Source organism: Macaca fascicularis, chromosome 8, assembly GCF_037993035.2.
Source record: "Macaca fascicularis isolate 582-1 chromosome 8, T2T-MFA8v1.1".
NCBI lineage: Eukaryota > Metazoa > Chordata > Mammalia > Primates > Cercopithecidae > Macaca > Macaca fascicularis.
This window is the reverse complement of record NC_088382.1, coordinates 11,243,856-11,258,292: the sequence shown is the minus strand read 5'-3', so window position 1 is coordinate 11,258,292 and position 14,437 is coordinate 11,243,856. Positions and strand designations below refer to the sequence as shown.

General features: G+C 38.3%; 1 protein-coding gene across 2 annotated transcripts in view; it reads left to right on the top strand.

Moving 5' to 3' along the window:
* Nucleotides 1-14,437, top strand: part of TNKS (tankyrase) — a 230,132-nt gene that overhangs the window by 96,565 nt on the left and 119,130 nt on the right. Inside the window, exon 1 of one of the 2 annotated variants that reach the window (XM_074000265.1) lies at nt 3,657-3,845. The exons of the other annotated variant lie outside the window; for it this stretch is intronic. The gene's annotated coding sequence lies outside the window, so the exon portion shown is untranslated. Of the gene's footprint in view, nt 1-3,656; nt 3,846-14,437 lie in introns of those variants that run through there. 2 annotated transcript variants of the gene reach the window in all.

Sequence of the window (14,437 nt, the reverse complement as noted above, 5' to 3'; positions counted from 1 at the left end):
GTATCTGTTTGGTCAAATGATACTGTCGATGTTGAGTACAAGGGATAGAAGAGTTGGATTTTTCCCCCTTTTTGCTTAGTTTGTTCATTGCATTTATTTTGCACCAAGCTGTTATACGACCCAGCAGTAACTAGAGAGTGAAACTGAATAAGATCATTTGGTTTTAGTCTAGGCCATATGCTTTTGCCACTGTTGAGCAAAAATATGGAAAAGTAAAATACTCTAAATGGAAAAATGCACAAATGTTAGAAAATACCAAGCCTTTTAAGAGGCTAGAGAACAACCCAGAGGCAGTAACTGCTGAGTTCATAGCTTTAGTAATTTCTGCAGAGAACCAATTGCTTTTTCCTGTGTGCTCCATAACACTTCAGACATTATATTAAGAAAATCATTTGTGGGTCTGTCTTCTTGTGTGACTTGTGCCCCTTGAAGTCAGGGGCCTTATCTTATATTCACTGTATTTCCAGGAATGCTCTGCATTTTATTGAATAAAGCAGAATATAGTCATGCATCACTTAATGAAGGAGGTAAGTTCTATGAAATGCGTCATTAGGTAATTGTCATTGTGTGAACATCAGAGAATATACTTACACAAACCTAGATGGTATAGCCTACTACACACATAAGCTGTATGGTATGGCCTGTTGCTCCTAGAGTACAAACTTGTACAGCCTGTTACTGTACTGAATACTGTAGGCAGTTATAACACAGTGGTAAGCATTTGTTTATCTAAACATAGAAAAGGTACAGTAAAAATATGGTATAAAATATCAAAAAATGGTATGTCTTCTGTAGGGCACTAACCATAAATGGAGCTTGCAGGACTGGAAGTTGACTCACTGGTGAGTCCGTGAGTGAGTGGTGAGAGAATGCGAAGGCCTAGAGCATTACTGTACACTACTGTAGACTTCATAAACACTGTATGCTATACTACATTTATTTTTAAAATTTTTCTTTCTTCAACGACGAATTAACCTTAGCTTCCTGTAACTTTTTTCACTTTGTAAATGTTTCATTTTTTAACTTTTTGACTCTTATGATAACACTTAGCATAAAACACATTGTACAACTGTATAAAAATATTCTTTATATATGCTTATTCTATAAACATTTTTTCTGATTTTAAATTTTTTATTTATTTAAACGTTTTTTGTTAAACATTAAGACACAAAAACACATATTAGTCTAGGCCTGTGGAAGGTTAGGATCATCATCATCACTGGCTTTCACCTCCACATGTTGTCCCACTGAAAGGTCTTCATGGACAACAAACCACTAACGTATTTCATTTGTTACCATTTTCAAGTATTATGTATTTCATGTCATTGAATGTGCAATACTTTTATACAACTGGCTGTGCAGGTTTGTTTGCACCAGCATCACTACAAACGTGAGTAACGCTTCCACTGTGACATTACTAGGTGATAACAAATTTTCAGCTTCGTGTTATTAATGTTACGGGACTACTGTTGTATATGTGGTCTGTCGTTGACCAAAACGTCATTATGTGGCACATGACTGTACCAGTTCCCCTCACTTTCCCATTCTTAGAGTCACATACCTTAAAAAGAATGTCTTATCTAGGGGGAAAACACCATTGCAATGACAGAGGGGTCTGTTGTATCTAGGCTTAGAACTAAGAATGAAAGTTATCACAGGATTGTATAGGAAACTCCTGGGGGAAAAAACAACAACAACAACAACAACAGTGGGGTAGGTTTAGGATATAGGCTTAGAAAGTAGTGTCATAGATAAACAGGATTAGTAAACACAGTTTTGGGATGGCTATTTGAAATTACTGGATGAAAATGTTATGCTACTAATTCAGTGAAGAAGTTATTATAATCATATACGTATAAATGTACTTTTCATTACAAAGTTTGGTTGCTATAACTTGTTAGATTTTAAAAACATATTTCTTATCCCTGAAAGTAAGGCAGATAGTTTTGAGCAGAGAGCTAATTGAACTACCTTGGGAAGAAGAAAAAGTTTTGACAGCAGTCAATAAATCAATCAAATATGTAGCCGTTTGTGCTAAGCAAATAATTTATTTTCTTGTTTCTCCAGAGAATACTGGACAAATTATACATGGTGAATAAGATGAGACAAGGAGTTTTCATGTTTTTAAAGAACATATACAGGCTATTTAATACACTTCACTAGTAGAATATAAAATAAGTTATACTGAAGAAGAAATGAATAATAACTAATGGTCTTTACGTTTTTAATTTTTATTTCAATTGTTTTTGGGGGACAGGTGGTGTTTGGTTACACGAAAAAGTTCTGTAGTGGTAATTTCTGAGATTTTGGTGCACCTGTTATCCAAGCAGTGTACAGTGTACCCAGTGTGTAGTCTTTTATCCTTCATCCCCCTCTCACCCCTCCCCGAAAGTCCTCAAAGGCCATTATGTCATTCTTATGCCTTTGCATCCTTATAGCTTAGCTCCCACTTGTGAGTGAGAATATACGATATTTGGTTTTCCATTCTTAAGTTCACTTATAATAATGGTCTCCAGTTCCATCCAAGTTGCTGCAAATGCCATTATTTCATTCCTTTTTACGGCTGAGTAGTAGTATGTCATGGTACATATATATCATGGTTCTTCTTTCTTTTTTCTTTCTTTCTTTTTGTTTTTGAGATGGAGCCTCACTCTGTTGTCCAGACTGGAGTGCAGTGGCATGATCACGGCTCAACACTGCAGCCTCTGCCTCCTGGGTTCAAGCAGTTCTCCTGCCTCAGCCTCTCAAGTAGCTGGAATTACAGGCATGTGCTACCACGCCTGGCTAATTTTGTATTTTTGGTAGAGACAGGGTTTCACCATGTTGCCCAGGCTAGTCTCAAATTCCTGACCTCAGGTGATCCACCCGCCTCGTCCTCCCAAAGTGCTGGGATTACAGGCGTAAGCCTCTGTACCCAGCCCATACCACAGTTTCTTTACTTGTTGATTGATGGGCATTTGGGCTGGTTCCATATTTTTGCAGTTGCAAATTGTGCTGCTGTAAACATGGGTGCAAGTATCTTTTTCGTATAATGGCTTCTTTTCCTCTGGGTAGATACCCAGTAATGGGATTGCTGGGTCAAATGGTACTTGTATTTTTAGTTCTTTAAGGAATCTCCACACTGTTTTCCGTAGTGGTTTTACTAGTTTGCATTCCCACCAGCAGTATAAAATTGTTCCCTTTTCACCATATCCACACCAACATCTGTTATTTTTTGATTTCTTAATTATGGCCATACTTGTAGGAGTAAGGTGGTATCTCATTGTGGTTCTAATTTGCATTTCCCTGATAGTAATGTTGAGCATTTTTTCATATGTTTGTTGGCCATTTGTATATCTTCTTTTGAGAATTACCTATTCATGTCCTTTGCCCACTTTTTGATGGGGTTGTTTTTCTTTTCTTGCTTTGTTTGAGTTCCTTGTAGCTTCTAGATGTTAGTCATCTTTGTCAGATGCATAGTTTGCAAAGATCTCCTGCTCTGTGGTTTGTCTGTTTACTCTGCTGATTATTTCTTTTGCTGTGTAGAAGCTTTTTAGTTTAATTAGGTCTCATTTATTTATTTTTGTTCTAGTTGCATTTGCTTTTGGGTTGTTGGTTGTTAATTCTTTGCCTAAGCTAATGTCTAGAAGAGTTTTTCTGATGTTATTTTCTAGGATTTCTGTGGTTTCGGGTCTTCGATTGAAGTCTTTGATCCATCTTGAATTGAATTTTGTATAAAGTGAGAGATGAGGATCCAGTTTCATTGTTCTACATGTGGCTTGCCGATTATCCCAACACCATTTGTTAACCAGGGTGTCCTTTCTTCACTTTATGTTTTTGTTTGCTTTGTTGAAGATCACTTGACTGTGAGTACTTGGGTTTCTTTCTGGGTCCTCTATTCTGTTCCAACTAATAGTCTTTTATTTGGCGTAGTACAAAATTTCAAATAAAAATAAATGCAGCAGGGCTTGCTTCCATTGGTTTTTTTAAAATCTTTAATTGTGTAATATATATAAAAATAGCAGCTAAAGTTTATGTTCATGTATTCAACCAGCATAAGAACTTTTACTTTAATATAAGAATAGAAAATATAGGAAAGTGATATCATATGCATATGTCTTTTGTTGAATGCCATCAGTCAAAGATCACCAGAAACATAACTGTAATTAACAAAGTTAAATTTATTTTGCTTGTTGCCTCAAGGGAGGACACATCCGGAAGAGTTTTGAGAGAATTTAGAGGAGGAGTTAGAAGGGGCTTCTTGTAGGGTCTAGGCTTGTACTAAATATTTCTAAAAGGGACTAGGGAAGCTGGGATCAGTTCTAGATTGGATACTCTCAAGAAACAGTGCAATTCAGTAGTTCAGAAATATCTGTTCAGGAGGCAGGAGGAATGAAGCCAGGCTGGTGATGCCATTAGTCAGAAAGCAAGTCACTAGGAGGAAAAGATCGTTGGCCACTTTTCTAGCTGTGGTATGGGCTTGCATAAGAACATTCTTTTTTTTTTTTTTTTTTTGAGACGGAGTCTCGCTCAGTCGCCCAGGCTGGAGTGCAGTGGCCGGATCTCAGCTCACTGCAAGCTCCGCCTCCCAGGTTCACGCCATTCTCCTGCCTCAGCCTCCTGAGTAGCTGGGACTACAGGCGCCCGCCACCTTGCCCGGCTAATTTTTTGTATTTTTTTAGTAGAGATGGAGTTTCACCGTGTTAGCCAGGATGGTCTCGATCTCCTGACCTCGTGATCCGCCCATCTCGGCCTCCCAAAGTGCTGGGATTACAGGCTTGAGCCACCGTGCCCGGCCAAGAACATTCTTTTATGTGGCGTTGTTCCATATCCTGTTGGAAACAGTCATTATCAGCCAGGCAAATTTGTACGTCCTTAATATTTAACATACTGCTGATCCTAGGTTAATTTTTTAATTTATCCCGAACTTCATACTTCAAAATACTAATACACATATTATCCTTCAGTCGAGTTTCATAAGGATTATTACACTGCAGGGTTGGAACACTTTTCTATGGCATAAAAATACGCCACAATCAATATGCATTTAATGCAGTCATAGTATGCATAATTTAAAGTAAATATGAAGTTTAAAATTAATGAAAAATGAGATGTATGAAATATAGAAACAAATCTGTACTTTAATTATAGCTTTTTATAATTACTGACATATGGATATACTTGCAGCTGTTAGAAATCAATAGGTCACCAGCTAGAATATTAAGAACTATCAGATATTTGTATAACAGGAACTTATTACTAATATTCTTTGTTTTGGAGTGAGGTTTTTCTCTGTAATGAGGAAATGGATGTTTCTTCCTGGTAAGATTTTATCAATCTCAATAAAGTTCTATCTTTTTTGGTATAGAGGAGAAAGGAAAGTTGATCTGCATGATTTTTCTAATTATCTTGCTGTGAATGTATTTCACTTTTTCTTGGAAATTATTTAAGGCCCTGTCTTTTTTTCCCCACTGTTTTATTAATGTGGTAAATCAGTTTCTATAGCTTCTCACATTGGGATTATAACTTTCTAGGGATGCAGGAAAATATTTAGGATAGTAAGATAAAAACATACCTCGCCTCCTTTTTGTTTAAATAAAATATATTTTCTTATAGAGAAAGTTAGTGGAGTATGGAGAAATCTGTTTTCTCAGCTTATTTAAATATTAGTTCTTTTCATCAAAATTTTTTTCACTGATATGAAAAAGAGGTCCTGTCTTCCTGGCGATTCACAGAGAGAAATAAGAACCAATTGTTAGTAAATCAAATACTTTAAAATTTGAATCACATTATTATCATCATCATCACTATCTTGTTAGAGTTTTTCTGTGAGTCAAGCACTGAGTGTTTTATTTCCATTATCCCTGACCTTCAGAGCGACCATAGATGATAAATATTATCTTCTCTTTTTAAAAATGAGAAACATGAAACTTAGAGGAAGGTTACATGGTTAGATAATGGCAGAGCCAGGATTCATTTAAAATATCTAGCCCTAGAGGTTATCCTCCTTGTTAACTCACCAGTGATTCCCTAGCCAGGCACAGGCCACACCTCCAAAGACGTGGGTAGAGGGTTTCATGCAGTTTCCATGGACATTCACCTGCCCAGGTTTAGGATGAAAGTCACAAAGTTAGGGGAAGGGAAAAAAGATTAAAGATTGCTATAATGAAGCAATGAGGGAGAAAGAAATTAAAAGGAAGGACACAAAGCACATTTTAAACATGCATGAATCAAATTACTATTGTTCATGCGGACACTGTTTGTTGCTTAACGAACTAACCACATCAAGCAAAGATAGGTTTGACTTCAGGGTCTGCTAGATCTGGGTACTCAAATTGTATTGTGCATCTGACTGTCCCTCTTTCTGTAAAACATTGTCTTGTTCTGCCTTCTATTGCTGTAAGTGAATAATCAAGACTGGGTAATTAATAAGGGGGAGAGGTTTTTTTTAGCCCACAGTTCTGGAGGCCAGGAGGTCCAAGATTGGGCAGCTGGCCGGGCGCGGTGGCTCACGCCTGTAATCCTAGCACTTTGGGAGGCCGAGGCGGGCGGATCATGAGCTCAGGAGATTGAGAACATCCTGGCTAACATGGTGAAATCCTGTCTCTACTAAAAATACAGAAAAATTAGCTGGGCGTGGTGGCGGGCACCTGTAGTCCCAGCTACTCGGGAGGCTGAGGCAGGAGAATGGCGTGAACCTGGGAGGCGGAGCTTGCAGTGAGCGGAGATCACGCCACTGCACTCCAGCCTGGGCGACAGTTTTTTTGTCTCAAAAAAAAAATAAAAGATAGGGCAGCTGCATTTGATCAGGTTCTGGTAAGGGCCTCGTGCTGGGTCTTAACCCAGCAGAGAAGAAGGGGAAGTGGGCACAAGCAAAGATGCCAAGCATGAGAGACAACCACACTCTGTAACAACTCACTTTTGTGGTAGCAGATCCAGTCCCATGAGGGAGAACTCACTTCTACTCCAACGAGAAAGGCACTAATCACTCTCACAACATCATCACCTCTTAAAGGCCCCACTTCTCAACATCATTATATTGCCAACTAAATTTCAGCATAAATTTTGGTGGAGACAAACCACATCCAACCCATAACAACTACCCACCTTCTTTCTGCTTCACTGTCTGCCCTTTCTTTCTGCTGGCTCCCCTCACTCCTGTTCCTTTCCCTTTCTACTTTTTCTCTCCTGTTCTTTCTCCTTCCCTTCTGTGCTTCCTCTGTTCCTTTCCCCGCTGCCAGATGACTTCAGCCTCTGTGTCTCCATTTCCTGTCTGCATCTGCCTGGTTTTTGTTTCCTTAGGCTCTTCATGGTTTGAGGAATATGGCCATTGGGAGCTCTGGGACCACAGCCCTTTAGCTCCAGAGCTCTTTCCCAGTTGTGCAGTAAAAAATTTCAAGGAAGAACTCTGAGCTGTTTCAGCCAAATATCTATACCTGCATCAGTCACTGTTCTGCAGATAGAGTGTGATGATTAGCCAGAAGTGGAGCAAGGTGCTGTGATTGGGAACTGCACTGGAATCACATGATCTGAATAGAGGAGAGCAATTCCCCAAATCATACTTGAGAGATTACTGGAAGATTATAACAGGCATTTGGCAGATAAAAATAACATGCCTACTGTGCTTTTCTATTTAGATTAATATTTTTCTATAGTTTATTCTTAACCTAGTACTACTAACTAAAAATCGAGTATTTCTTGTGTTTAAAAAACATGCTTTTACAAAAAAATTAAATTTTAATACCTTTGCAACTGAAAGGAGATATGAATGAGGATATTCAAAATTTCAGCATTAATGTTTGTACACAAACATGTTTTTATTGGTTAAAGAATGTTTTCACTTCATTGCAAACTTAACCAAAAAATAGAGTAGCTGTTTTGCTTTAGATGTTCATCATATATTTTTCAAACAGCTTATTTTTCAAAAGAAAGTCTATGTCAGGTAAAATTATTTTTGTTGCTTTGCAGGCTATACTTCTAGATGATAGATTTCATGTATTTTAGAATTAGATTTCTGTGTTCTTAGATTCCTGCGTTCCTAGCAACTTGTAGGGAATACCTTAAAAAGTATCTACTTTTCATTTAATGAAAGAGCAGTATTTGAGAGGCATCATTCACTGTTGTTAAAAATCCCCAATCTGCCATTTACTAGTTGTGGTAGACACAATACTGGCCCCCATAGATGTAAACATACTAATCCCCAGAACCTGTAAGTATGTTACCTTGTGGGATAAAGAGACTGTGGATGTGATTAAGTTAAAGATCTTGAGATGGAGAGATTATCTTGGGTTATCTGGGTGCCCAATATAATCACAAGGATTCTTACATAAAGGTGGCTCAGAATCAGAGAAGATCTGATGACAGAATCAGAGGTCATAGTGATGCAAGGCCACAAGCCAAGGAATATGAGCAGCCTTTAGAAGCTGAAAAAGACAAGGAAATATGTTTTCCCCTAGAGTCTCCGAAGGAACACAGCCCTGCTTATCCATTTTAGACTTACTACCTCCAGAACTGTGTGGGAATAAATGTGTGTTTTAATTCACTTAGTTTCTGATATTGTGTTACAATAACAATAGGATACTAATACATGAACTGTGTGACCTTTCTGAGCATTATTTGAGGATTAGTGAGTTTATTTAAAGAAAGTGCCTGTCAAATACAAAGACATGTGTGTATATGTATGTGCAAAGGAAGAGAAACTGCTTTTTCCTTTTACTGCTTCACTTCTGGTCACCAAAATTTGCAAGTTTTTCCTACCATGAGCACTCCTCCAACACCAGTTAGGTGTCCTATAATTCAGTTCAGTTCTAACACTGTCTGCTTGGAATTAAAGTCAGATCCAGTGAGTTGAGGGCTCAGTCCCAGAAGACTGCACCCCACTTTAGAGGCTACTCGCTAGTAGTAGATTGTCATCTATACCTCTTACCTGCTGGCTATAAATTGGGGGTGCCCATGACCTCTTCATCAAGTTTAATTATTTGCTAGTGGTGCACCCAAAACTCAGGAAAATATGTTTACCAGTTTATTATAAAGGAATTATAAAGGCTGCAGATGAATGGCCAGATGAAGAGGTACATAGGGCAAGGTCAGCAGGGAGGGGCAAGGAGCTCCCATGCTCTCTCCCAGTGCTCCACCTTCCTGGCACCTCCACACGTTCAATAACGGAGAAACTCCTTAAACCCTGTCCCTTGGGGTTTTTCTAGAGGCTTCATTGTGGCCAATTGATTAAATCATTCCCTCCCTGGAGGTCAGGAATGGGGCTGAAAGTTCCACCCATCCAGTCACATGATTGTTTCCTCTGGTACCAGCCCCTATCTGGAGACTATCCAGGAGCCCCCAACCATCAGTCATCTCATTGTATCTTAGTCCATTTAATGTGTTGCTGTAAGGAATACCTTGAGGCTGGGTAATTTATAAAGAAAAGAAGTTTATTTGGCTCACAGTTTTGCAGGCTGTACAAGAAGCATGGTGCCAGCATCTATGTCTGGTGAAGGCCTCAGATTGCTTCCACTCCTGGCAGAAGGTGAGGGGAGTCAGCATGTGCAAAGACCGCATGGCAAGGGAGGAAGCAAAGTGATGGAGAGGGAGGTGCCAGGCTCTTTTTCACAACCAACTCTTGAAGGAACTAATAGAGTGAGAACTCACTCACACTTCTCCTCCCCATGCACCTTCCAGCCCACATTAAATTATTCATGAGGGATCCACCTCCATGACCCAGACACCTCCTCTGAGGCCCCACCTCCAACATTGGGCATCAAATTTCAACATACATTTGGAGAGCACAAACATTCAAACTGTAGCACATTAACATATACAAATGTACTTACCACTTATCTGAGACACTCATCTGAAATTCCAAGAGATTTAGGGGCTGTGTGCCAGGAAAGGAAGACCAAATACATATTTCTTATTATAAATCACTCATAGTACATATATATGTAATGTACATAAAATTATGAACTGCATTTAGAGAACTGAAGATGGATCTAACGAAGATCAGATAATAAAGAATGCATGCATGTGTAATTTAAGTTCAGTTTTACATAATTAACAAGTATACAACTGTTAATAAAAGTCACACATAAATTCATGACTCTAGAAGAGACCTTAAATTTAGAGGCTAGCTAATCTAACCTTTTACCCCATAAGGATTCCATACTATATTGCTAGATGACATTTCTATGCCATATCCCTGTGTGCTCTCTGCCATTAGTCCATTGTTGGGTAACTTAAATGGTTAGAAATACTTCTATGTATTAAGCCAAATATGGTAACTTCTTTTTGTAACTACACTGTATAAGGCTGTTCTTCCTTTTGAGAGCCCTCTCTGAAATACTGACAATACTAATGAAGACCTTTCCTATAATCACCACCTACTATCACCTCAACCTTTTGTACTCTAGACTAAGTTATCCTCCCTCCTTTTTAAAATTCTGTTGACGTAAGTTTCCATTTGCTGTTTTGAAATTTGTTATATTGGTTCCTTGAGCTTCCTGTCAAACTAGCTTCAAAATATTTTTATTGGGGCTAGTCTGGAGTCATTTTTTAGTCTTCCTTCACTTAACGTATTTGAACAGTTGACTGTTTTTGAGGGGAGAAGGACTCTAATAGTAGGACATTGCCTTTATCCTGATTAAATGTTCTTGTCAATCACGTGGTGCTCTTCAGCAGTTGCCAGGGAGTCATCATTCTCAAAACCGGATTTACTTTTTCTGTTTTTTATTCGTATTTCCATTTCTTTTAAGTTAGCGGGAAGAAATGCTGAATTTACCAATGCCTGTGGTCCCTTGTCTAGGACTTCAGAGTCACTAGAAATGGTCTGTATTTCATATAGTAAAGTTGTGCATCTCTACAAGATTCCATAAAAGTGGTTAATAGTGTATTTGACCTGTTATCTTAAGCATACTCTCATTCATCTCTTGGCATATATATTTGAATGAAGTAGCTTTGTAACAAGCTTGTGCTGCCTTTTCAAGAGTCACCATTAACCACAACTGGTCTCTTTCTCTGGAGACTGGAGCATGGTGCAAGGATTCTTCAACTGTCAATACCTGTGAATTCCCATTATTATTGCATGTACCTTTACAGGCCCTAGAGTTAACTACTAAGAAAGGCCTCACTTTTGCCTTATGAGTCTCTAAACCTCCTTAGAGTCTACCCACCTCAAGAACATTTTTATTGGATCCTTCTCCCCTCCCTCACCTCATTTCTACCTCTGTTTTTACTACTCTTCTCTCTTCTTTCTCTCTTTCTCTTTTTTTCTCCCTGTCCTCCAAATGTGCAAAGTCATGCTCTGAAACTGAAATTCCTTATACCTAGGAGAGCCCTCATCTTAGTGCAGATTTGCTTCTACCGTAGCAACAGTTTTTGCTGCTGACTGATTACAACTATTTTACTGTTGTAAGCTTCCAGCTCATGATGGTTTTAGATGTGCACTGTCCAGCACAAAGCCACTCGTCACAGCTGGCTGCTGAACACATTGCTACACATTGAAATGGTAATATTGTGGATATAGTAGGGTAAATAAAATATACTATTAAAACTCACATCTTTTTTAAATATCGCTACTAGAAGTTTAAAATTACATATGAAGCTTATATTTCTACTGGACAGCACTTTTCAGACATTGTAAACTAAAAGGAAATATATAAAGAGATTAATTTATGCAAAGGAAAAGAAAAAAATAAGTTACATATTAAAAAGTAAAATATGGCTGGGTGTGGTGGCTCACACCTGTAATCCCAGCACTTTGGGAGGTCAAGGCTAGCAGATCACTTGAGGTCAGGAGTTTGAGACCAGCCTGGCCAACATGGTGAAACCCCGTCTCTACTAAAAATACAAAAATTAGCCAGCCGTGGTGGCTCACGCCTATAGTCCCAGCTACTCAAGAGGGTGAGGCACAAGAATTGCTTGAAACCCAGGAGGTGGAGGTTGCAGTGAGCCAAGATGGTGGCACTGTGCTTCCAGGCTGGGCGACAGAGTGAGATTCTGTCTGAAAAAAAAAAAGTAAAATACATAGCAATCTTGAACCGTTTTGGATAAGTACAAATGTCCCTGCACATCTCAGTAGTCCAGAGAGCATTGCTATATTATTCCAAAGTCTGGTGGAGGTTCGTAATAATTGGCTCTGAATTGTCAAGAAGAGTTAAATTATGTTTGGAGTGATCTATTTTTGAGTGTATAGAAGTATGTAATACATTTCATAAAGAAATTCTATCAAGAAAAGAGAAATTAAAATGCTAAATTAGCAGTCATGTTGAACACTTGGCTATCTGGAACGATTTAGTTCTTGAGTGTTCCAATTTGTATAGTAGCAGTATTCTAGTAAGGCGAAGTGATAATTTTTATATGAGGGTAGTTGATAAATTTATGGGAGGAACATAAGTCAGTCAACAAATAGAAATGCCAAAATACTCAAAAACACTTTTTCTTCAGAGATTCTTCTTAATGTTTGTATTATTTTTATGTGAAGTATTTACATTGAAATAATTGTTTCAAAAAGAACTCATTTTTGTTGAAACCAGTATGCAAATATGATCTCTTCATTTAAGAAACTGTTGTATATGTAGTAGCTGCAATCTCAGAACTCTTAGGATATATGAACAAAACATATTGTGATTTATAGGAACCAGGCCATTGTCTGTGAAAAGAAAATTACTTTCCGGCAGCCGTTGCTCTTATCAGGGTGCTTGGCCCCTGAATGCATAAGCCTACTGGGGGCTGAGGTTGTGGGAGACGCCTATTCGGGGATTGCCTGACCTTCTGCATCTTATAACCATATCATCCTGAGGAATTGCAGGCTGACATGGAGGCACATGTGACTACTTTTTGAATGATATCAAAACTGTCTTGTCTTTGTTGTGATTATTGTGTATAATTGCATTTTATTCTTCATAGTCTGTCACTGATTTACAAAACGTCTCAGAAAGATATAGTGAGTGCACTTTTGGTTTCCTCAAGAAGCACCAATTGTGATTTACTTCTTCAGCTGCACACACTTCAGTTATTTTTTTCTTATATTTTCCCAAAAGTATCACTAAATCTCTTATTAGGTTAGAGTTAATCGACTTTAGTGAAGTCTGATTAATGGTATTATCCTAGGCATATTCTTTCTCATTTAAGCCCTTCTGGGTTTTTTTTGTTTTTGTTTGTTTGTTTGTTTTGTTTTGTTTTGTTTGTTTGTTTGTTTTTGAGACAGAGTATCCCTCTGTCGCCCAGGCTGGAGTCCATTGGTGCCATCTCGGCTAACTGCAAGCTCCGCCTCCAGGTTCATGCCATTCTCCTACCTCAGCCTTCCCTGGGACTACAGGCTCCCACCACCACGCCCGGCTAATTTTTTGTATTTTTTAGTAGAGACGGTATTTCGCCGTGTTAGCCAGGATGGTCTCAATCTCCTGACCTCGTGATCCACCCGCCTCGGCCTCCCAAAGTGCTGGGATTTCAGGCGTGAGCCACCGTGCCTGACCCTGGGTTTTTTTTTTTTTAAGTCTCATTCATTTACTAGTTCTCTTTGAATTACATCATTTTTTAAAAATTTAACAAATATACAGGCACTGTTTACAATATACCAAGCACAATACAGCACTGATAAAGATACCATAAGTCTTGAATCGTAGGAGAAAGTGATGGAATTTAGAGCTGACATGCTAGCAGTGGCACCAAACCCACAAGCATCTTGTTCATTTAGTAGACTGCAGTACCCAACTGTTGATGATGAAAGTATATCGCCCATGTGAACATTATCTGTCAGGTGTGTTGAGGAAAAATAGTTTAGAATCATTTTTAAGAAATAACAGCGCTAAGCACTATATTCTTAAAGCTTTAGGAGATTTATCATTGGTATGGAAGGGCTGTTTGTATCAGTTTGTGTCTGTGTAAATAAAAGATTTAGATCAGAGAAATGATGGTTCCTAACCTTTTTTGGGTCATGGACAACTTTAAGGAGTTAATAAGAGCACCTTTAGATCTACTCCTTAGGGAGAAAATACATTGCACATTTGAACGTACACTCAAATTTTGCCTATAGTTATGGAGTATTTACAGAATTATTGAATTCCATGAAATTACCAGAGGTTAAGAACTTCTGACGTACACATAATGGTTATAAATATAATCTTAGAACAGGCTTGACAAGATATACTAGTTTGATATCCTTATAATTAAGACTCAGAAAAAAAAAATAACTTGCCTAAAATTTTTAAAACTGTAGTGTCAAAGCTAGGACTGGAATCTGTGCCCTTTGACAGTGTTTTTAATTGAACTGATGTGGAGCGATTTCAAGAAGGAAGTTATATGTAAGTTTGGCCATACGTTTTTGGCAAGATTTTAACAAGTGCAGATGATTGGAGCTTAGATCCTTGGCAACATGAGCAAAGACATTCAGGAAAATGCAACATGTATTCAGGTAAAAGTGAGTGATGTACAGTTGATAGTGTGTGTTGAGAAGGTGAGGTGGAAT